The sequence below is a fragment of the Canis aureus genome, chromosome 11, assembly GCF_053574225.1.
Source record: "Canis aureus isolate CA01 chromosome 11, VMU_Caureus_v.1.0, whole genome shotgun sequence".
Taxonomy (NCBI): domain Eukaryota; kingdom Metazoa; phylum Chordata; class Mammalia; order Carnivora; family Canidae; genus Canis; species Canis aureus.
In genome coordinates, this window is record NC_135621.1 from 38121945 (window position 1) to 38146866 (window position 24922).

General features: G+C 40.4%; 1 protein-coding gene across 2 annotated transcripts in view; it reads right to left on the bottom strand.

Annotated features, from left to right (window-relative positions):
• Positions 1–24922, bottom strand: part of LIMS1 (LIM zinc finger domain containing 1) — a 146955-nt gene that overhangs the window by 92898 nt on the left and 29135 nt on the right. Inside the window, exon 1 of one of the 2 annotated variants that reach the window (XM_077914861.1) lies at positions 102–276. The exons of the other annotated variant lie outside the window; for it this stretch is intronic. The gene's annotated coding sequence lies outside the window, so the exon portion shown is untranslated. Of the gene's footprint in view, positions 1–101; positions 277–24922 lie in introns of those variants that run through there. 2 annotated transcript variants of the gene reach the window in all.

The window sequence follows — 24922 nt, forward strand, 5'->3', positions numbered from 1 at the left end:
TAATTAAATATGCACCCGCAGGAAGTAAGAACCACAAACATGACACTTTACAGCAGTGAAAAGAAAAATTTAATTAGTATTAGTAAGCTACTACAACTTACCCAAGACTGTTTTTCTTACTGGATATGCAAGTTTCGACGAATATCTTTTCGATGAATGTCTTCTTCCAAACTTCCACTCTTCTGCCTTAATAACTTTTGTATACACAGCCCCACCTCTGCAAAAGCAAGTCGATATTCCAAGTACTTTCCTTGCTGTCCCTTCAGACTCCCTTGCTCTCACCTCAAGAATAAAGCATCTCCTTTCCGGTACTTCTGCTCTTGTTTTCACTTATTTATCAGGGCCTGGGCAACCAGTTCAGATCACGGTGAATTATCTTTAAAGGCTCCTGTTTCCTACACCATAAAGTACTTCCTCATCTTAACTTTGTGTCTGTTGCCTCGAGCTATATTTAAGCCAATGAAACCAAGTTGAGGGTTTTTTTTCCTGCATTCAGTCAAGTCACGTGACTCAGTGTGTTACACGATAACCCCAAAGTTCTAAAGCAATAAGGCAACACCCCTAAATGTCATAACTTATATCCTGTTGAGTGTTTTATTATGTACTTAAGAAATTCATCCATAAACTTATTGAAAGCATTGTAATGTGCAGAAAATATTTAGAAAAACAAACAGTAATCAATCAGCTAGAAAGTGGTGGAGCTTTCACAAAAAGATAGCCCCCACCCTTCACCCTTTTGGATCTTGACAGTATCTACATGTTTGAATTAACAGAGCTTCTTTTACTTCTCTAATGCTTTACCACTTCAGTGTTAGGCGGCTAGTCTTATTTTCTCTTCCTGGTGGCTCAGCCCAAGTTTTGAGACAAGCAGGCCAAACTCTACCAGCCTAAGCAGACAAATAGCTCCTTCTGTCCTAGATACCCTTGACAAACAGTGCAGAGAAGGAGTAAGGTCAATACATCTCCCAGGACCCCTGGATGCCAAGTTTCCATTGAAGAATAATAAAGGAATCTTTGGTTGAGCTGGAGGAACTCAGTAGAACTAATTACAGCCTTCCACTTCCATAAATGACGACTTCCTTGCCCTGGCACATTGAGAATAGTATAAGGAAGTTTCTTACACAATTTCTTTACTATAAAGCAGCCATTTTTAGAATGATAACAGCATCTCTCAGAATGATAGGACCTGAGGCGAATCTTTAAAAACAAGAAAACAACTCCTCACCTTTGCTTATTATGCAAACCCGAGAGCCTGGGTACTGGCAGCATTGAGAGACAGCGACTGTCAGTAGAAAGGCAGAAGTGAAAGGCACCCCGAAGGGCCATCTACACCGTAGGGAAGCAGTCTGGTGTCTGGAGAGGTCAAAGAACTCACCCAGGACAAGTTACTGGCACAGTGAGCTCTCAACCTCAGGGCTCTGCCCAGCACTCCCGGGAGCATCTCACAGGCTCCACTTTCATGGCTCACTGTAAAGCCCGACCATCAGAGCTGGGTTTGGACTTTGCACAGAATACTCAACACTGTACAATTCCAGCCGGAGGACTTTTCTGGCCTCAATTCACTTACTCTCTCTTGGGGTGAGTGGGATACAGAAGAAGCTGGAAGTACAAAAGCTGTTTGTGGGTGAGAAGCAGCTTCCCTCCTCATTCCCACAGGGGACAGTACTATACCACAGGCAGAGACCCTGGAAAGCAGCCACAAGCACTCCTGGGAGAAGGAAAACAGAACGGAAGTCTTCTGAGCAAGATTCCCAGCATATGGAATTCTCTTCAAGAAAGTAACTTATGTTATTGCAATTAAAATCCAGAAGAGGCAAATATCTGCCACGTCTTTGTGTCCCAATTCTTTACTGATCACCATGCACCATGAAGGGAAACAGTGTTGTGATGGACAAAGGGGCAATGCATGCTCAGGGAGGCCATCAGCAGAAGTCTATCCTGAGTCCTTCTAGCTATCATCTCACCCCCTCCTCCTCTCTTCGGACAAATTTTTCCAGGCAAGAGCAAATCCAGAAGACATTTTTCAATCTTTATCTTACATTTGACACTTATAAACAATGCTCTCCTAGTAATTTTCAATTCAATATCCTTGGTCTCCAGGCCATTACCCCTGTGTTTCTCATCACCCTGTCACTGTCCCCTCCTCCTCTGCTTGCCTTTTAGGTGTGGCAACTTCCCTAATTCAAACCCTAGCTCTCTGCCTGTATCACTATGCACACTGTCCCTGATGACTTCATCATCTCTCATGGCTCCACTTCCTGCATGTTAGCATCATTGGCCAGACCTTTCTACTGAACTCACAGTCACGCATCAAATTGTCTGCTGGCTGCTTTACTCAAAATGACTAAATAAACCAGTCCCCCTTCCCTTCCATGCTCACAGCCAGCTCTTCCTTTCATATGCCTTCTCTAAAGTATGGCAACATTATCCAACCAGTCACCCAAGGTAGGATCCCCTAATCACTCTTGACATCTTACCCTCAAGCCAACTACTTCTGCTAATTTTAATTCCTAACTCATTTTTAAATGTGTCCCTTTGCCCCACATCATTCTCATTTTTAGCCCTGCTACTGTTCTAGTCCTCATGATTACTCACTTGGTCTGTGGCTGCAGCCTCTTAACTGGGTTCTCTGCCTTCAACCAAATCCAGGAGATCTAACCTGCAAGTCATCTAAACAACCAGGGGTCTCTCAACGGAACTTGCTTAAACTCTACAATGGTTCTCCAGTGCACTGAGCACAAAGGTAAGCCCCTTAAGAAGCCAACAAACCCTATATTCCCTGGCTTGCTAACCCTAATCTCTGGACACTCCCTGCCCCTCACTTTATGCAACCCTGCAGTGACACATGCCATGCAGGCCCTCATCTTGATGCTGCTGCTTATGCTGGCCCCTCAGCCTGACAGATCTTTCCATCTTCCTCTTGCTAACTCTAATATCCTTGTACAACTCAAGCATCAGGTCTTCAAAAAAACCTGTCCCAACTCTTCTCCAACCCCACTCTCCTGTATGTATCAGGCACTCCACTTCAGGGCCCCCATGACGTCCTCTCACTTACATTCTAAAAGCTTTTTTGTCTAACCCATGTGAGGGCAAGAACTGGGCTTCTACTTATCTTATGTAGATAAGTGCCTGTGTCTGCCACACACACTAGGCATTTAATAAAAGTTTAAAACCTGCCTGAGCCTGTAGGAGAGGTAGTGGTTCTTATCTTACAGATAAGGGAAATGATGCTCAGAGAGAGGTTACATGACTTCTTAAAAGTCATCCATGAAGAAGTCTAAGAAGGGAATGTAGAATGCAAAAATGTACTAGCTAAATTGAAGTCTTTTTCTTTTTAAAAGCAGAAAGCCTCTCAGAATTAAGCACAGGGACAGCAAGGAATGCATCTAAGTTTTTATTACTATTACCCTAGAGCCTGACAAGGTATTATCTTGCACACCTGGAGTATTTAATAAATCCTGGGTGGCTCACTAGGACTATATACAGAAAGAGGGTCACTTTCACTTATACACTGTGCAAGGGCAGGTCTGCTTCTCTCCAGCAGATGGAGCTACGGGTCTGTGTCATCACCAGCTACAGTTTGGGAGCCTTGGTAAAGAACCAGCCTTTTTCATCCATTCATTGCAGCGCTTCCTTTTTCCTTTGTAAGACTCACAGATAAAAAGAAATCAGCATACATGTTTTCCATAGAATACCCTCTGAATGGACACAGATCTACTTTGTAACTTGTTCAATGTCCTTGCGTATCTTTTCCTCTCCGGCTTTTTAAAATATCTGGGGGTAATCTCACCCAATTTGATTTACCCGATCAAGTGCTACTGCATGTCTCCATCTTTCTATGTTTCTTAGGTCCTTCTTTATGAAACACATTTATAACCCAACAAGTTTACCATGTTCAGCCCTACACATATATTCTCCTTGGTGTGTCTGCCCTATATCACTTGAGAAAAAATTAGTTTACCAATCATCTCTCATTTAAAATAAAAAACAATACCCTTTTCAATATACATTTTTTATAATAAATTTATTTTTTATTGGTGTTCAATTTACCAACATACAGAATAACACCCAGTGCTCATCCCGTCAAGTGCCCCCCTCAGTGCCGTACCCATTCACCCCCCTCCCCCCCCCGCCCTCCTCCCCTTCCAACACCTCTAGTTTGCTTGCCATAGTTAGGAGTCTTTATGTTCTGTCTCCCTTTCTGATATTTCCCACACATTCTTCTCCCTTCCCTTATATTCCCTTTCACTATTATTTATATTCCCCAAATGAATGAGAACATATAATGTTTGTCCTTCTCCGATTGACTTACTTCACTCAGCATAATACCCTCCAGTTCCATCCACGTTGAAGCAAATGGTGGGTATTTGTTGTTTCTAATGGCTGAGTAATATTCCATTGTATACATAAACCACATCTTCTTTATCCATTCATCTTTCGTTGGACACCGAGGCTCCTTCCACAGTTTGGCTATTGTGGCCATTGCTGCTGTAAACATCGGGGTGCAGGTGTCCCGGCGTTTCACTGCATCTGTATCTTTGGGGTAAATCCCCAACAGTGCAATTGCTGGGTCGTAGGGCAGGTCTATTTTTAACTCTTTGAGGAACCTCCACACAGTTTTCCAGAGTGGCTGCACCAGTTCACATTCCCACCAACAGTGTAAGAGGGTTCCCTTTTCTCCGCATCCTCTCCAACATTTGTAGTTTCCTGCCTTGTTAATTTTCCCCATTCTCACTGGTGTGAGGTGGGATCTCATTGTGGTTTTGATTTGTATTTCCCTGATGGCAAGTGATGCAGAGCATTTTCTCATGTGCATGTTGGCCATGTCTATGTCTTCCTCTGTGAGATTTCTCTTCATGTCTTTTGCCCATTTCATGATTGGATTGTTTGTTTCTTTGGTGTTGAGTTGAATAAGTTCTTTATAGATCTTGGAAACTAGCCCTTTATCTGATAGTCATTTGCAAATATCTTCTCCCATTCTGTAGGTTGTCTTTGAGTTTTGTTGACTGTATCCTTTGCTGTGCAAAGCTTCTTATCTTGATGAAGTCCCAATAGTTCATTTTTGCTTTTGTTTCTTTTGCCTTCGTGGATGTATCTTGCAAGAAGTTACTGTGGCTGAGTTCAAAAACGGTGTTGCCTGTGTTCTCCTCTAGGATTTTGATGGATTCTTGTCTCACATTTAGATCTTTCATCCATTTTGACTTTATCTTTGTGTATGGTGAAAGAGAGTGGTCTAGTTTCATTCTTCTGCATGTGGATGTCCAATTTTCCCAGCACCATTTATTGAAGAGACTGTCTTTCTTCCAATGGATAGTCTTTCCTCCTTTATCGAATATTTGTTGACCATAAAGTTCAGGGTCCACTTCTGGGTTCTCTATTCTGTTCCATTGATCTATGTGTCAGTTTTTGTGCCAGTACCACACTGTCATGACCACAGCTTTGTAGAACAACCTGAAATCTGGCATTGTGATGCCCCCAGATATGGTTTTCTTTATTAAAATTCCCCTGGCTATTCGGGGTCTTTTCTGATTCCACACAAATCTTAAGATTATTTGTTCTAACTCTCTGAAGAAAGTCCATGGTATTTTGATAGGGATTGCATTAAACGTGTAAATTGCCCTGGGTAACATTGACATTTTCACAATATTAATTCTGCCAATCCATGAGCATGGAATATTTTTCCATCTCTTTGTGTCTTCTTCAATTTCTTTCAGAAGTGTTCTATAGTTTTGAGGGTATAGATCCTTTACCTCTTTGGTTAGGTTTATTCCTAGGTATCTTATGCTTTTGGGTGCAATTGTAAATGGGATTGACTCCTTAATTCCTCTTTCTTCAGTCTCATTGTTAGTGTATAGAAATGCCACTGATTTCTGGGCATTGATTTTGTATCCTGCCACACTACCAAATTGCTGTATGAGTTCTAGCAATCTTGGGGTGGAGGCTTTTGGGTTTTCTATGTAGAGTATCATGTCATTGGCGAAGAGGGAGTGTTTGACTTCTTTGCCAATTTGAATGCCTTTAATGTCTTTTTGTTGTCTGATTGCTGAGGCCAGGACTTCCAGTACTATGTTGAATAGCAGTGGTGAGAGTGGACATCCCTGTCTTGTTCCTGATCTTAGGGGAAAGGCTCCCAGTGCTTCCCCATTGAGAATGATATTTGCTGTGGGCTTTTCATAGATGGCTTTTAAGATGCCGAGGAATGTTCCCTCTATCCCTACACTCTGAAGAGTTTTGATCAGGAATGGATGCTGTATTTTGTCAAATGCTTTCTCTGCATCTAATGAGAGGATCATATGGTTCTTGGTTTTTCTCTTGCTGATATGATGAATCACATTGATTGTTTTACGAGTGTTGAACCAGCCTTGTGTCCCGGGGATAAATCCTACTTGGTCATGGTGAATAATTCTCTTAATGTACTGTTGGATCCTATTGGCTAGTATCTTGTTGAGAATTTTTGCATCCATGTTCATCAGGGATATTGGTCTGTAATTCTCCTTTTTGGTGGGGTCTTTGTCTGGTTTTGGAATTAAGGTGATGCTGGCCTCATAGAACGAATTTGGAAGTACTCCATCTCTTTCTATCTTTCCAAACAGCTTTAGTAGAATAGGTATGGTTTCTTCTTTAAACGCTTGATAGAATTCCCCTGGGAAGCCATCTGGCCCTGGACTTTTGTGTCTTGGGAGGTTTTTGATGACTGCTTCAATTTCCTCCCTGGTTATTGGCCTGTTCAGGTTTTCTATTTCTTAAAAAATGTATTTACTTATTTGAGAGAGAGATAGAAAGCAGAGTGGAGGGGAGAGGGAGAGAGTCTTGAGCAGACTCTACGCTGAACTCGCACACAGGACTCAATATTACGACCCTGAGATCATGACTTGAGCCAAAACCAAGTCAGAAACTTACCTGACTGCACCACTCAGATGCTCCCCAATATATCCTAATTGTTATCTTAAAGGCTTTGAGATTCTGAACAGGATAAAAAAGAAATTAATACTACCTATGAGAGTAGAGCTTTACAGTAAAATCCTGAGCAAACTTCATTTTTCACTCAACTTACAAATTTCAGGGCATTCTTGAAACACTTAGTGTTTACTGAAACTGTGTAAAAGTAGTCCATGATTATACCTAAAATAGAACCAGGTGCTATGCTCAGATAATTATAAAAGTTTTTTTAGGGATCCCTGGGTGGCACAGCGGTTTAGTGCCTGCCTTTGGCCCAGGGCGTGATCCTGGAGACCCGGGATCGAATCCCACATCGGGCTCCCAGTGCATGGAGCCTGCTTCTCCCTCTGCCTGTGTCTCTGCCTCTCTTTCTCTCTGTGTGACTATCATAAATAAATAAAAATTAAAAAAAAATTAAAAGTTTTTTTTAAAAAGATTTTATTTATTCATAAGAGACAGAGACAGACAGAGAGAGAGAGAGAGAGGCAGAGACACAGGCAGAGGAAGAAGCAGGCTCCATGCAGGGAGCCTGACATGAGACTTGATCCCGGGTGTCCAGGATCCGGCCCTGGGCTGAAGGTGGCGCTAAACCACGGAGCCACCCGGGCTGCCCAAGGTTTTTTTTTTCTTTTGAAGTTGCACCAAAGTCCTGTGGATGCAAAGTCCATGACATCTAGCATCCCCAGCCCTCACCAACCCAATGCCTATGTGCCGCTTGCCCAAGCCATTAAAGTAACAAAAAAATACCCCACAAGTTCCTGGTTGCTCCTTAGGGAAGAGTTCTAGCCCCACTGAGAACTACTGCCCTAGAGGATTTCTGAGGCCATTAAGCTACCTGATGGCAAAAGAACTGATTAAAGTATCTAAAGGAACCACCTATCAGGGTTTGACTTGACCATATCACTGAACACTACTAAATTAGAACACTAACTAAAAAACTTCCAATTATAATTTAAACTTTTAAATCAAGTCAGTCCCCAGTTTTCAAGTATTTTCAAACTCAGATGAGATTATATCAAGAAAACATGGTCATAGGGGTGCCTGGATGCCAGCCATCTGCCTTCTACCCAGGTTATGATCCTGGGGTTCGGAGACTGAGCCCCATAACAAGCTCCCTATTCAGCAAAGAAGTTGCTTCTCCCTCTCCCTCTGCTGCTATCCCTCCTTGCATTCGTGCTGTCAAATAAACAAATAAAATCTTAAAAAGAATGAAAGAAAGAAAACAGTGTCATAGAAAAGTAAGCCTTGTCTAACCACAATAATATCTAAACAAAGACCCTAAAGGGCAATACCTGGTCCTAAATGCTCCTAGCTCTGGGAGTCTTTTTGAGTTTGAGCAAGATACAATCCCTAATTGCATCTTGGACCTGTAAGTGTTCAAAGTATAGGAGGATGAGAAGGGGATGCAGCTTGTAAATTTCCATGGCAATACTGTGGGAAGATTCTAGTTGCCCAAGGACATGACAGGAAAGGGACAGTCCTGGCCTATGTCCCTATATCAGAGTGAGAGGACTCTGATGGCAGGATTGGAATTCCAGAAGTAATGAAGCGTCCTTAAATTAAACATGGTCTACACTTAGGTATGCCAACTCAACACTTCAAATGAAAACCCTGTTACCTGCCTGAAATTAGCTCTTCTCCACATATGGCAGCACCATTCACTCAGTGACCAAAACCAGAAACACAGGACTCATCCTCAACTCCTCAAACATCCCCACAAACCTCCCAATGTCCAACTGCAGAGTCCTTTCTTTTCTTCCTTTTAAATATCTGAGTCTATTCACTTCTTTATATCCCTGTGGAAAGTACCTACTTCTGGCACCATCACTTCTCCCTTGGATTAATGTAACATCCATCTAACAGCTCTCTTTCTTGATTACTATCTGCAACCCACCCCCTTTCCATGTGGTTTGCAATACACCTCCCTCCCTCCACTCTGTTTCAGATCTAGTTTTCCTGATTACAAAACAGGCATCTGATTAGACAGTGTTTGTTCTTATCCCTGGCAACAGTGACTGGTCCTGGTTGGGCACTGGACCTGAACTAATAAGCTAATTAGATTCTTTTTCTTGAAAATCAGAAATCTGAGTAGAGACAGTCCTCAGCAGGTAGGATAAGCCAACTAATGGTATCATCCTACAGAGAAATTCCATGGATTCTTCTGCTGAGATGCTAGGAGTTACTCTCGTTCTTTATCCTCTCAGAGACCTGGATGTTTGGCCCTTTCTTTAGTCCTCTGAGCCACCCCACTATCTTTCCAATAACTTCCTTTTAGCTCATGTTTGCCAGAGTCAATTCCTATTATTCATAACCAAGGAAACTTAACAATAAAAGCAGTCAGCCTGACACAAGACCCTTCCTGATTCAGATGTCCCTGCTCCCAGTGCCATTGCCAAGGTCTGCTCCCCATTTCACACACTCCAATCCAACCATGGGGACCTACCACACGTCAACATCCTATGTTCTTGTCCCTTCTGCTCTTCCTGCCTAGAATGGCATCTTTGCATAATTATCATCAGTTGGGACTCAACCTAAATGTCACTTCCTCTGGGAAAATTTCACTCAGCCTTTCAGACTGCTCATAGGGCCTGGTACTTAGTACTCCTGAAATAAACCTTAAGACTCCACAATTTGTTGCCTGATTCCTCACTGGCCTAAACCCAAATGAAGTTTATTATAAGTGGTGATTCTTATACACAAGTGTATCCCCCTACCTATGCCAGAGAGCAGACTCCTAGTCTCAAAGAAATGAACACACTAGGAAACTAAAAGTCCACTTAAACAATTCAAGTAAGTATTGAGGAAAATGTAATAGGAGTTGAAAAATAAATGTATTTCAGGACACCTTGGTGCCATCCAAGTCTTGGTTTTGACTCAGGTTGTGATCTTAGGGTTGTGAGATCAAGTCCTATGTCAGACTCCACACTGAGCACAGAGTCTACTTAAGATTCCCCCTCCTTCTGTCCTTCCTGCTTATTTTCTCTCTCTCCCTCTCTAAAATAAATAAATAAATCTTTAAAAATTAATAAATTTCTTTGGAATCAAGGGGGTCCTTCACATTCCATGTTAAATAAATTTTAGTATGAATTCATATTCAAAATAACTATGTATTCACTTTGTGAAAATTCATCAACCTGTGTGCTTAATTAAGATTTGTGTACTCTTAAACTGAGTCACTGGGTTGTTGAGCATCTGCCTTCAGCTCAGGGAGCCTGCTTTTTTCTCTGCCTATGCCTCTACCTCTCTGTGTCTCTCATGAATAAATAAATTAAATTTTAAAAAGTAAGATAGCCATCTTCTTTAAAAAAAAAAGATTTGTGTACCCCTTTGTATGTATATTAAACATTAACAAAAAAATTTAAATGCTTTTAGCATAGCTGAAAATCACAGCTTTAGACTAGCTATAAGTTCAATATGCACAGAAACACCATATAGTGGTGGAAGGTGTCCTGACTACAAGTAAAAGTCCCTGGGTTACAGTCTTAACTCTACCACTTACTAGCTGTGACATTTTGGTTCAATCAAAATATCTGATATTCAGCTTTAGCAACTACAAAATGGGATAATAACCATTCTGTCTAAATCTCAGGCTCTACAAAGATAAACATAAAAAGTCAAACAAGCTTTTTTTGTTACAAAATTCTGTATCACTTGAGTTTTAGCTGAATGATAAAAATCATAATTATTAAAGCTACATTTTGGCATGAAAATGCCTGTAAATTCTCATGAATGCATAGCAAAAAAGGTGATATTGGACAACAAATCCAGGGTGTTAACCTGAAAGTCAAGATTGAATTTATTCTTGGAGAAGACAGAAAGGATACCTCTACATCATCATGTTTCTTGGGAACTGGATTAAAAAATTTACATTTCATGAACTAAAACAAACATTTCTTGTACTTATGACAGCTGAGATGCTTTTGAGACTTCAGCCAAAGCATTAAGCCTTCTGGTTACAGGAACCTCTGTGAATGGGGATGCAGGAAAGCATAGATATTTCATACTCCAGTCAAGGTCTTATCATGCCACCAACTTATACAGTTAACTTTAATATTGCAAAACTATTTCAGAATAAAAGCACCTCTATTTAAAGAGAAGATATAACAAATAGGATGGAGTATATATGGGTTAGAAATACACAAGTTCTTACAAACTCAAGTGCAAAGGATTTGCTCTGTTAAGAACTGCAGATGGAAGATAAACTGAGTCATAATTAGAAATTATTGGTGACTACCTGGCAATTTATTATATACTTCCCCATAGGTGTCGAAACATGTACAAGCTCATAAGTACATTCAAGTCATTTGGTAAGAAGGAAGAATAGTTGGACAAGAGTTTATTTCCCAGAAAAAATAGCTTTTCATTTTTTTTTTAACTGCCGCACTGTTACATTCCCAGAGATGCTGATCAGTAGTTTAAAAACACATGAAGCTGGGCAGCCCCGGTGGCTCAGCGGTTTAGCGCCACCTTCAGTCCAGGGTGTGATCCTAGAGACCAGGGATGGAGTCCCACGTTGGGCTCCCTGCATGGAGCCTGCTTCTCCCTCTGCCTGTGTCTCTGCCTCTCTCTGTCATGAACAAATAAATAAAATCTTAAAAAAAAAAAAAAAAAAAAAAACACATGAAGCATCATTTTCCTCTTACTTAAAAAATGAAGTATTATAATATGGAGAAACTGTTTTTGTTAAAAATGCAAATGGGTAAAAAACAGTAAAAATTAACTTTTGAGCCAATGCAAGTGTTAACTTATCATTACCCACCTTGTACCACTAAAACAGAGGGGGTGAGTGGCAAATAAATACTTGTAAGTCCCTTCATTTTTATTTCAGCAAATATGTACCCAATGACTACCATGTAATGAACTGCTGTAGGCACAGGGCACTAAGGATGAGTATGGCACACCCTCTGGCCCTGAGTAACTTCCTAGACTGTGACATACATACAAAGCACATAAGAGAGGCAGTGTTGGCAAGGAGACTCTAGAAATAGCAGAGGCAGTGTTGGCAAGGAGAGACTTCGGAGAGTAAGCTCTACTGGCTGTCCTCAGAAAGCAAAAGGAGGGAAAGGAAAATGCTCAAGGAAAGGAATCACAAAAAAGCACCACCTGCTAGTAAATGTCAGGCTCTGTGCTAAGCCCCAAGGAACAAGGAGACAGTTTCACTGCCTTTCAAGAGCTTATAGTTTATGGGAGACAAGTAATGGTCACTGATCATATAACAATATACTCAGTGTAGAGACAATTCTAAGAGATCATAATGTATTCTGAGAGGTTCAAACGCATTTTCAAGGAATTTGGACATATGAGTCAAGATCAAACCACAGTGTCAGGAAGTTATGAAGCAGTAACAGAAATGAGTGTCCTTATTTGAAGTGGTCAAAAACCTCTGTTAGCCTTTTTCTTCCTACCTAAGGGGAGCACTCTGTCTTTTGAGTACTGATTACTCTCTCTCCAGGATATCTACCATATGCTGCCATATATCAAGAAAAATCTGGGACACATGATAACTAGACTTACTGTGGTGATTATTTTTCAATATATTAATTTTTAAAAAGATTTTATTTATTCATGAGAGACACAGACATAGGCAGAGGGAGGAGCAGGCTCCATGCAGGGAGCCCGATGGGAGACTCGATCCCAGGACTGCGGGATCATGCCCTGAGCCAAAAGGCAGACACTTAACCACTGAGCCACCCAGGCATCCTCATTTTTCAATATATATAATTATGAATTATGTTATGCATAATTATTATGAATTATTATGTTATGCACCTAAAACTAATATAATGTTATGTCAATTATACCTCAATATAAACAAACGAAGGAAGGGAAGGAGGGAGGGAGGGAGGAAGGAAGGAAGGGAAAAAAAGGGAAGGGAAGAGAAGGGAAGGGAGGGGAGGGGAGGGGAGGGGGAGGGAAGGGATCAGTGAGCTTATTTTGCCTTTCCGTTCTAGATTATAACCTGAGACCAGGAGCTTTGTTCCTTACCTTAAGATGAATGATAATTGGGACTGACTTGTTATCAAAAATTCTAATCTAACTCCCTCACACGATGAGTAAAACCTGGTATCCAGTAGCTCTTGTTCTTGTACATAAATCCTAAAATCTTATTTTAAAAAACAGAGCTAGGGGTGCCTGGGTGGCACAGTTGATGAGGCATCCAATTCTTGGTTTTGACTCAGGTTCTCTCTCTCTAAAATAAATAAATCTTAAAAGAAAAAACAAAACAGAGCTACAATGATTAGGGGAAATCAGTGATGCATAATGAGCCTCTATTACTGCTGTAATTCTAATATTAACATCAAGACCAGGCCTCTCCCTCATTCCCAAGCCCTCTTACTCATGTTATGTCTCATCTACCACCAACTGTAGAAAAACTTCGAATCCTGGCCTCAGCTGCCTTTGGTTCCTAATGCACCTACCTAATTTGTAGGTGCACAAATGCCTATTTGCATTATCTTGCTATTGTTTTCTCCTGCTGGCAACCTCTTTCAAGTTGGTTCTGGCTATAGAATCAAGACTGCTATGTCCCGTGCTATCCAAATATCCACTGACACACACATGCACATGAGACAACAGACTAAATAACCCTGATGACTCAAGACTGACTTCTGGAATAGTCATTACAAATCAAACCATGAAATTCTTTAAAGAAAAAAAAAAAAAAAACAATGCCTAAAGGAAGAGGAGAAAAGGAGAGTTGGAGCTAAAGCTGCAACCTCTGAAAGTCAGTGTTCAGTCCAGTCCAGACCCACTCAGCAGCCCTCCTACAACAAAATGTTCTCAAACATAAGAATAAAAAGTCAGGGAAGAGACAGTATACAGAACTGCATCCGACCAAAAGGGCCTCCAGAAAATTTCAAGAAGTGTTTTCTGATGAAAAAGAGCAAGCCAAAAACATCTGGATGGCTAACATAGCTTTAAACAAAGAGGTACTTGTCAGGGCTTGCTACGTGCGCTCCTTGCGATCCTTAAAGGGCAATAAAACAATTCAGTATTTTAAGCTAACTTTGGGAGAGCTCAGGTTTTACCAATCAAGGCCAACCTTGCTGATTTCTGTTTTTCATTGTTTGTAGAATGGTTAGTTCACCAAAAGTATATGACTATGTTTGGAAAAAAAATACTACTACTCCAGGTTTAAAAATCCCATCTCCATTCTAACGACATTGGATGGGAAGTTACAAACAATAAAGCAAACTAATAAGAAAAAAAAATAATAGGAAAAATTATTTTACATGATAGGTAACTCCAAGTGTGTGAGGCTTGTTACCAAGGGAATGTTATGTATAAGAGATAATATAAGTTCCAAAAGTAATGAGTATCCCCCACCAAATGTGTAAGTATACTTACTCAAAGTATTAAATTTCAACATAGAAATCAGCAAGACATGGGAGGGGGGAGAGGGGGATAAACAGGCAGAGCACAGAGATTTTTAGGGCAGTGAAAATAATCTAAGACCATAATGATGCATATATATATCATAACATTTGTCCAAACATACAACACTTGAAATCATGAATGACAGCATGCCACTCCTCATCTTCCCCAACCCACTCTAGGGTTGGTAGAGGAGGTGACAGGGCAGAGAAGTCCAAGGTTCAGCAGCTAGCTGAACCAGGGCAGGAGTGCAAGAGGTCCTAGTGCAGGGGCTCCAAAACAGACCAGGCTCAGTCACTCACCGCTGACAAAATCCAAAGGCAGAGACAGGAGTGGTGGTGAAACAAGAAAGGAATTTATTTCAGTGAGGCCAACGCCAGGAAGACAGCTGACTAATGTCTCCAAAGTGCTAAAAATACGTCCAGGTGTATGTCTGGAAAATGTGGGACAAAGGATGGTGGGTATATGCAGATGGAAAGTAAAGGTCACCGCCCACCTGCTGCAGGGTCAGTCGTTAGGGTCTGGCTGGCTCAGGGCAGTCCTTAGTGCCTGAGGGGTAGTTTCAGTTCCTGTCAGGGGTGCTTCACCCACGGGTCTTCTGCCTGAGTTAAGAGAGAAACTGGAAAGAACTTAATAAATTAGGAAGTGGAGACTGAGGTCAAAATGGAGGCGGCTGGAGTCCTCTTTTAGGACCACAGGTAAAGGGTCTGGGGCAGAGCTGTTGGCATGTGCTGAAGGGAAGTCACAGGCAGGGGAGAGCAACCAGACAAGTAGAGTCCCAACAAAGGCTCCTGTCAATGCCAAAGAGAGCTATCTGATAAGCACCAGGTCATTCGTAGTAAGGAAGGACTTACATAATCCTTAACTTCAAAGTACTTAGACAAAAGCAATGTCTTCTTTCCAAAGCTTTAATCATCAGGTCTCCTTTGAAAATCCTTTCCCTGATTTTGTCTGGCTTTCTATGCCCCCTAGAGAAATTTCATCCACTTAAAAATGGAAACTCAACCCTACAAAACTCATCTATTTTGTACATTTAGGAAAAGATACTCAAAGCCTTGGAAAATATCCAGACCTAATCAAAAGCAAGATTCAAATAGAGAGCAGACTTCCAGTCTAACTCCCTAACAGACATAAATTACACTCCCACAACCAAATGGATTTGCACTTTATTTGAATTCAGGTATCTTTAAACCAGGAGCATAGATAGTGATTAAAAACTGTAAAGCATAACAGAAAAGGCCAAATATGAGTTCAAACCCAGATGAGCCATTTACTAGCTAGGAGAAAGGTCCTTCATATCAGTGAGCATCTCAGAAAACTCCAGGACCTTTACCACTGCCACTAGCTCTGAGTGGTTCTCTCCCCATCAGTCCCTTCAGGTCTCTGCCCAAATGTCATGAAGACTTCTCCAAGTACTCTAACTCAAATGTGCAAGCCCCACTGCCTATCCCCCTGTACCTTTCTCTAGTTTATTTCTTTCTACATCATTTATCACCAACTAATAGGTTTCATTTATTTATGATGTTTCCCCCCAACAAAGATGTGAGCCCCACAAGGTCAGAGAGTTTTATTTGCTCTACTTCCTGTTGACTCCCCCAGAACCTAGGATAAACCTGATCCATAGCAAGAACTCAGAAACATTTAACTGAATATGAACAATATAAACGAGTTAATTCAACCCTCCACTTAGGTTATTATCACCTATACTTCAGGGTTGTTTGTAGAAATTAAAAAAAAAAAAATGTTTTGCCCAGACTGAATCATGAAGAAATAGTCTAAACAGACCAGTTACTAGTAAGGAGACTGAATCAATCATCAAAAACCTCCCAACAAACAAAAGTGCAGGACAGATGGCTTCACTGGTGAATTCTACATTTAAAGAAGAATTAAAATCAACACTTCTCAAACTCTTCCAAAAAAATAAAAGAGGAAGGAACACTTCCAAAACATAAGAGGCCAGCATTATACTGTTGCCAAAACCAGACAAGGCTACCACAAGAAAAGAAAACTATGGACAGCATCCCTGATGAGCACAGATGCAAAAATCCTCTATTAAATATTAGCAAACTGAATTAAACAGTACATCAAAAGGACTATACAGCATGATCAAAGGTAGATTTGTTCCAGCAATGCAAGGAGGGACCAACATGTTACCAATACAAAGGATAAAAATCACATGGTTCTCTCAATACAGAAAGAGGATTTGACAAAATTCAACATCCATTCATGAACTGAAAAACTCAACAAAGTGAGGATAGAGGGAGTGTATGTCAACATAATAAAGGCCAAAGATGACAAGCCCACAAACAACCTCATAAAAGAATGCTTTGCAAATGGGCTGGCATATAGTGAGTATTCAACAACTGTTAGTTTTCTTTCTTTTTTTTTTTTTTTTTAAAGATTTTATTTATTTACTCATGAGAAACAGAGACAGAGAGGCAGAGACACAGGTGGAGGGAGAAGCAGGCTCCATGTAGGGAGCCCGACATGGGACTGGATCCTGGGTCTCCAGAATCAGGCCCTGGGCTGAAGGCAGCGCTAAACCGCCGAGCCACCTGGGCTGCCCTCTTTCATTTCTTAAGTCAAACATTCTGCCAATATAGAACATTCCAAGTGGGAAATTCTAAGAGTGTGCCAGAGAGATCTCTGAACCCACTGAAGCACATGGGGAAAAGTAGGGTTGTCTATCACAGTGCCACTCAGAGTAGCCTATGACCATGAGATTTTGCTATCAATCTGCACTAAAAACAGTGCAGAAATAAACAAGTACTTAGAAATTTAAAATTTGACAGAGAAATTTTATATCTGCTGAATCTTTTTTTTTTAAAGATTTTATTTATTTATTCATAGACACAGAGAAAGAGAGGCAGAGACACAGACAGAGGGAGAAGCAGGCTCCATGAAGGGAGCCCGATGTGGGACTTGATCCCGGGTCTCCAGGATCACACCCCAGGCTGCAGGTGGCGCCAAACCGCTGCGCCACCAGGGCTGCCCTATATCTGCTGAATCTAAAGAAAAAAATCGAGACTTGTATTCATATGACTTTTTAATTTCATTTTTCTAGTAATAATTTTTATTCCTTTACAGAAGCATCAAACAGCAATGGACTGAATGTTTTTTGTTTGTTTGTTTGTTTGTTTGTTTTTTAAAGAAGAGCCTCAATCCTCACTATAGTTTGGAAAGCACTGGCCAACAATGCTTAATGTGGCTGAGGAAGCTGCAGAGCACCAACAAAGCTAACCTACACTACATGTCCAGAACTGTAATTTCATGCAGGGCTCCAGGCCAAGAGAGGTACAAATAAGCCCGTGGGTGGAGACATAGGCTCAAAGACCAGGAACTGGCTCAGGGATCCAGACCAGTTCTAGAATTTAAGAGAATTCTCAAAGACAGTATTTCTTAGAACTTTTTTCTATACATGTCATTAGTGAAAGAGTCCCAGAGATCCAGAGAGAAGAAGAGACAGACAAAGGGGCATGACACAAGTTGAGGATGACATTTTCTTGATTGTGGTGATGATGTCATGAGTCAAAACTTACAGGGGTGCCTGACTGGCTTAGTTGATGGAGTATGCGACTCTTGATCTCAGGGCTGTGTTAGCACCACTCTGGGTGTAGAGATTACTTAAAAATAAAATATTGACAAAAACCTTACAGTGTAAAATTCAAATATGAATGGCTTATTTTATGACAATTATATCTCAATAAAGGGAAATTCATGGAAGGCAAAGGAGAACAATATGACATAAGGATGTGGGTACAAAGTCAGAGTTAAGATATAAGTCTCATGATAAAAAAAAAGCTACAGTTACTCAAATCTTCAAAATAACTTTTCTAGTGGCCCTGTAATAGGCCATCTGTAATGCAATCAGTATTTCGACATTTATTCATTGTTTTATGTATGTGTTTTATTATAGTTTTGCAATTGATGCACTAAATTGACATTTTTCAGTAGAACTTTACCCTTTACCTACCTGTTTTAAAATTTAAGGGTCAGTAGTTCTTAGCCTGCAGGCAGAATGTCAGTCAAATCTGGCTGAACTCCAGAAGAACAGATGATGCAGAAGGAGATATTCTCTCTCAACAAATTTTAAGTCTCTCAATTGCCATTCACATATTGAATAGTTCTCCTAGTAATGTCGTTTAGCCCAAGCCTTTCTATCTATATTTTCTTACCATATAGGATTATGTGGTAAATTCTCAAAAACTAAAAAGAGTCTTCAAAGAAAGAAAAGACTAAATGTTTACAATTCACACTATTTGCATAATATTATGTGAGACTACTGTTCCTCAGTTCCCCCAGAATGCTAGTCCAACCTAAGGTGTTATATTTCTGTAACAGTATCTATCATCCTACCTTAGTCAAATGATGTAGGTAACAATTATATACTTTGTATTGATTTTCAGATTGATTTACACTGCTTGTAAATAGCTCAAAGAGAAGATCTAGTATAGCTGGACAGCAGAACCAAACATTTCACAATTACTATTTACACTAATATGACCTACAGAATCACTGTTTTGAAAGCTCTTATCATTTCCATACAATGTAATGTGATCAAGGACCCAGACCTATAAACTTACATAATAGTCTGCTCTCAGTTTCTCCACCCTAAAAAAGACCTTTTTCTCCCTTTAGATAACCTTATAAGGTTATCTAAAATGACTTGTCTTCTTCTATCATTATTTATAAACATTTTATCTTCTGTACTGCATTATAATTCCAACGGAAGGATGCACAACATTAACATCACTCACAATAAATAATATATACAGATACTTAATACTTAATGAAAAAAGGAAAGGAAAGAAGATACAAATAAAGTTTCTATAATAGCCCAGAGATTTTAACAAGAGAATCAGACATTTGCAATGTTTTAGCAACTCTGGAAATGCTACCATTAGTCAAAAAGCTATACATACACATATATTTCCCCTCCCTAGTTAGCTATTCAGTGCTCCTATGGACTGAGTTTTTGGAGAGTCTGCTTTTTAGTCTATTTTTTTAGCTCACTTTAGGTGAAGGGGGAAGAGCTCTGTGCTCTCCGCTTCCCCTCCACCACCAGGCCACAGGTCTTGGTGCCTTCAGTCCAGTCTCTTTCTTAAGGTCTGCTGCTCAGGCCAGCGCTGCTGACCTCCATGCCTCTCCCTTCTGGCTCCTGCATGTTAACTTTCCCTGTTCTTCTCCACTTCCTCTGTGGATGGCCACATGCCCTCATGAGATGCTGCCCCCACTGTAAATCAGAGTACGAAGAATACAGCCTCTTTGAGTCCTTGGCTCTTTTTCTCCTCCACATCTGTTTGCTTCTGGGAGCTCAGGGCCTCATTAGTTTGCCATTAAAAAGGTTTCCTCCCCCACCACCAACCTGCCAGCAACTTCTGGATTCCAGAGACTTTGGATTTCTGCAAAGCTGGTGTCTCCGGAGCCAAAGAGAATATCTTATTACTGTAATGCCTTGATTTTCTTTTCTCCACATGAATAAATATAAATAATAGTTCAACTCTGTCTAAATCAAGGAAACAAATTCTCCATAATTCTTGTAAACATACCATACAAAGATTTACAGATACCTTTCTCCATCTATGTAGCAGTAAACAAGGGGAATAATTAGCATTATTTCTTCCCAAAATAATGGTCTGTCCCTTGTCTTATCACTCTCTTTCTTCTCTCCTTGAAACAACAGTATGGTGGGAAAGAAGTCTCTTCTTCAACAACTGATGCTGGGAAAATCTCATACCCTATGCAAAAGGATGAAACTGGATCCTTATCTTAAACTACACACAGATATTAACTCAAAATGGATTTGGGATCTAAATGTTTAAGATCCCAAACTATAAAACTCCTAGTAGAAAACATAAGGAAAAAGCTGCATGACTTCAGATTGGGCAATGATGTTGTAGATATGACACTCAGCACAAGAAACAAAAGCAAAATAGATAAATGGGGCTACATTAGACCTCAAAAATTTTGTGCACCAAAGGATAAAATCCTTAAAAAAAAAAATCAACCTATGTAATGGGAGAAAATATTTGCAAATCATATATATAAGAAGGGGTTAATATTCAGAATATATAAAAAACTGTAACTCCAAAATGAAAAATCAACCTGACTAAAAATTTGGGCAAAGAAGTTGAAACAGTTTTCCAAAGATGATATACCAATGACCAACAAGCATTCAAAATGATGCTCAACATCACAAAACATCAGGGAAGTACAAATAATGGAGAAAACCATAAAAAAAACAGATTAACAAGTGTTGGTGAGAATATGGAGAAGTTGGAACCTTGTGAATTATTGGTGGGACTGAAAATATGGAACTGCCATAAAAAAAAGTGTGGCAGTTCCTCAAAAATTAAAAATAGAACTATGTGATCTAGCAACCCCACTTCTAGGTATATATCCGAGAAAACTGAACACAGGCTCTCAAAGAGATATGTGCACACCCATGTTCAGAGCACTATTTATAGTAGCCAAGAGGTAAAAGCAACCCAAATATCTATTGATGCATAAACAGATAAACAAACTGCGATACATGTATCTATGCAGTGGTGTACTATACAGCTTTAAAAAGAAGGAAAGTCTGTCACATGCTACAACATGGATGAAGTTGGGGGACATTATGCTGGGTGAAATAAACCAGTCACAACAGGACAAATACTGCATTACTTCACTTACATGAAGTATCTAATGTAATGAAATTTGTCATATAGGAAGAATGATGACTACCGGTGGCTGGGGAGAACAGGAAATGGGGAGTACAGAGTTTCTGTTCTGCAAGATGAAAAAGTTCTGGATATCTGCTTCACAACAATGTGAATATACTTAACACTACTTAACTATGCTATGCACTTAAAAATGGTCAAGATGGTAAAATTTGTATGTTTTTTTAATCACAATAAAAACAAAACAAAACAAAACAAAAATCAGTACAATATATTTGAAAGAGCCTGGATGTGAGTCTTACAGACCCAAGTTTGAAAAAAACATGGTCAGCTCTGCCACTTACTATGTGGCTGTGGGAAAGTTACCCATTCAGAGTTCTTTTCCTCAAGTGCATCACCATCATCAAAGCAGCTAATGCAAATTAAAGGCTTACTGGGTCTTGTACTGCCCTGATGATTCCCCAGGAACCCATGCCTCACAGGAAGGAAAGCAGGTGGGACTATAGTCCCCACTTCACTGGTGAGGAAAGTAGAGCAGAGAAGTGGCCTGAATTGCCCAGGCCCCAGCATAAGTGATGGTGCCTGGTAAATCCTAAAACACTTCATTTTATTGCACACAGACATGAGACAGGGCTAGTAATGCAGAAGATAAAACCAACAGCAAGCATTAAGAACAAAAGGGAGCATAGCATATAAAAGAAGCCACAAAGATAGGATTAAGAAAAGTAATTTTACCTTTACAATTTACATTTCTTTAAAGATTTTATTTTTTATTTATTCATGATAGACATAGAGAGAAAGAGAGAGGCAGAGACACAGGCAGAGGGAGAAGCAGGCTCCATGCCAGGAGCCCAACACGGGACTCAATCCCGGGACTCCAGGATGGCACCCTGGGCCAAAGGCAGGCGCGCTAAACCGCTGAGCCACCCAGGGATCCCACCCACAATTTACATTTCTGAGGATTGGTTTAAAAAGGTCATCTATTCTCTCACCCTGTCTTTTAAACAAGTTCATTCCCTTCCTAAGCATTCATTTTAATATTCAGCTGTCTTCCAAGACAGAATTTTAACTCTACATCAAGATGCAGTGTAAATCAATTTACTTCTTACTTTTTTCTCCAGCTAAGACAGGAAGGAGATGGTTAACACCCTCTGTGATAACTAAATGACTCAATTATGTGCCAGTCATATTTTTTTGGAGACCTTTGTTCCTACCAAATTTTAACTGTCCACTTTAGCTATCTTGCCAGGAATCATACCACCTTGGTTAAGCCCTAACATGATGACATCACTGTAGCAACCTTATATGCATCCCACTTCAACCCCCTTTGTGGAATGCAGACAGGGTATTCAGGAGAGAAAAAAAAAAAAAGTTACCCCTTGGCTTTTAACAGTACCCAGTGAGCAAGGCTGAGTTGAAAGAATCAAGTATTTCAAAGGTCAATTTGGTTATGGAGCAATTCTGGGTTTAGACAGAAATGGACAAAGGTCAGAGATCTCATCCAGCATACATCCTTCCTGAAACTACAGGTTTTTCTGAAAGAACTGGGGCAGAGTTCTGGCCCTGTCTGATCTTGTAACCCTGGGCTAGAATGACTGCAGTACAATATGCCTGTTTTAGATAATTGCAATAGACAGGTTCCTTCAGGCTACGGTGTGTTATCCACACCCTTATTTCTTTTATCCTCATTTTTTTGTGTGTGTTATCATCATCCCTTACACCTTTTAGAGAACCTCAATTTCAGCTTCAGCCCTAAATTTAATGACACCATAGCTGTAGCAACCTTATAGACCTTCCACTTTCAACCACTCCTGTGGAACTTAATTGTATGCTCAGTCTCAGCATGTGCTAAGCCCTAAACCAGCAGGTTTATCTGAGAAGAGGCATAGCATAATGGTAAAAGTAAGACTGGGTTTGAATTCCGCCAGCAGACAGCCTTTGAACTTGAACTACAACATTGGCTCTGCCCTGGGTCTCCAGACTGTCATCCTACCCTGCAGATTTCATAATTGTGCAACCCAATTCCTGAAGATCAATCAATCTCTCTCTCTCCATATATGCACACTCACATACCCTACTGGTTCTGCCTCTGTATAATGCAGAATATTTATTATTAATTTACTATGTGATCTTGATCATGTTGCTTACCCTCTTCAAATCTGTTTCCCCATCTATAAAATGGCTAATAACAGTACTTACTTCATAGTACTTACTTTCTTATCTTTAATGAAGATAAAATATATACAATATGCTAAACTGGGATTCAAAGAGAACTTGAGGTTTAATCAATTCCAAACGTCATGCTTCCAGCCACTATCCTGCTCCTTATGTTTAATCAAAGGGATTCCACACATCTAAAACCAGCAAATTGACTGTTAAGATTTCTTTCAACTAAAGATTAGAAAGTATAGAACTCTTCTATTCTGGATCTTTCCACTGCCCCTCAAATGACAAGTACTTCAGAGAATAAAATGCAATGGAGCTTCTCCTTTAGGGAGACTGCAACCCAAGAGCTGGGAGATGCTTAGGATATTTCAAGCAGGTGAAAAAGATGAGAAGAAATGGCTGAAGGTGCCTCTACAGTCTGATACTGCATGATTCTTTAGAGTAAACATCCAAACATTTACCCTGTCAGCACATGTCACTCTGGATGTGAGCCACATCCTTTAATTTACATCAATTAAAAACAGTATCAACAGAGTGAGAGATTCTGTTAGAAGGCAAGTAACAAATACCATCACCACAGACAGTAAGATGTATACTTACTTGTGTTTGTAGTCAAAAGACAAATACAGCTGATTTTTTTCATTGAGCTACATTCATTAGGGAAGGCTGGGGATCAACCTCTCTGTTGTCGAACTGGAACTAGAACCATACCAATTGGCCTTGAGCCACAGTGCTGGCAAAACCAGTGGTCATTTAATCAAAGCACACACACACACACACACACACACACACACACACAGACATCATTCTGGTTCTACTAAAAGTATATTTCAAACAGAAACATTGGTTAAAACGTTTTGTTTTGTTTTGTTTTTACTAATTCAACAAATACTAACAGGTACTCATAGATGTTGCAGATGTATCAATGAACAAAACTGAAAAATCTTCACCTCGGTGGTCTTCAATAGTATCTCCATGGAGGACAACAAAATTAAAATCCATCCATCCAACCAAGGGGTGTATGTGTGTGTTTTAGAGAAACGTGTCGGGCGAAAAGTAAGGGAGGGAGATCGGGAGTGTCAGGGAAAGAAGAGTTGCAATTTTTGGTAGGGTAGCTGCGGAAGGCCTTACTAAGGAAGCCACATTTGAGTAAAGACCCACAGAAGGTGAGGGAGTGGGCCTGTGACAGAGCATTTTGGACAGAGGAAAGGTGATGAAAGTTTCAGGAATGGAAACCTGGCTGGCGAGCTTGAGAAACAACAAAGCAGGTGTGGTTGAAGGGGAATGAATGAGGGGAAGACCAGTAGGTGGTAAGGCCAGAAGGCAACAGGAGGCTAGATACTGTAGGCTGTGGCTTTTTCTCCGGGTATAATGGAGATCCACTGGAGACCTCTGAACAAGAGTGACAGAATCTGACTTAGACTGTGACAAGATCACTTTGGTTTCTGTTTTAAGAACAGCCTGGAGGGGTGGTGAGGAGGGGAAGAAGGAGGAAATAAGAATAGTTAGGAAGCTAACGCAATAATCCAAATGAGAAAGTGACAGTGAACTCATTATTACTCATTTATTCACTCAGCAAATGTTCATGAGACACACCACTCAGTGCCAGGCTTTCTGCTGGCCCCAGGAATAGAGTTGAACAACTCCACTCAGGAAGGGCTCTAGAGAGCCAGTCTCTTCCACCTTTCCCTCTAGGCAGGACATGAAAAGGTCAAAAGACTTCAAACTGTATACTCCATGGTGGTAAGGGTTGGGGTGGACCTCTATTTGCTTATTGCTAA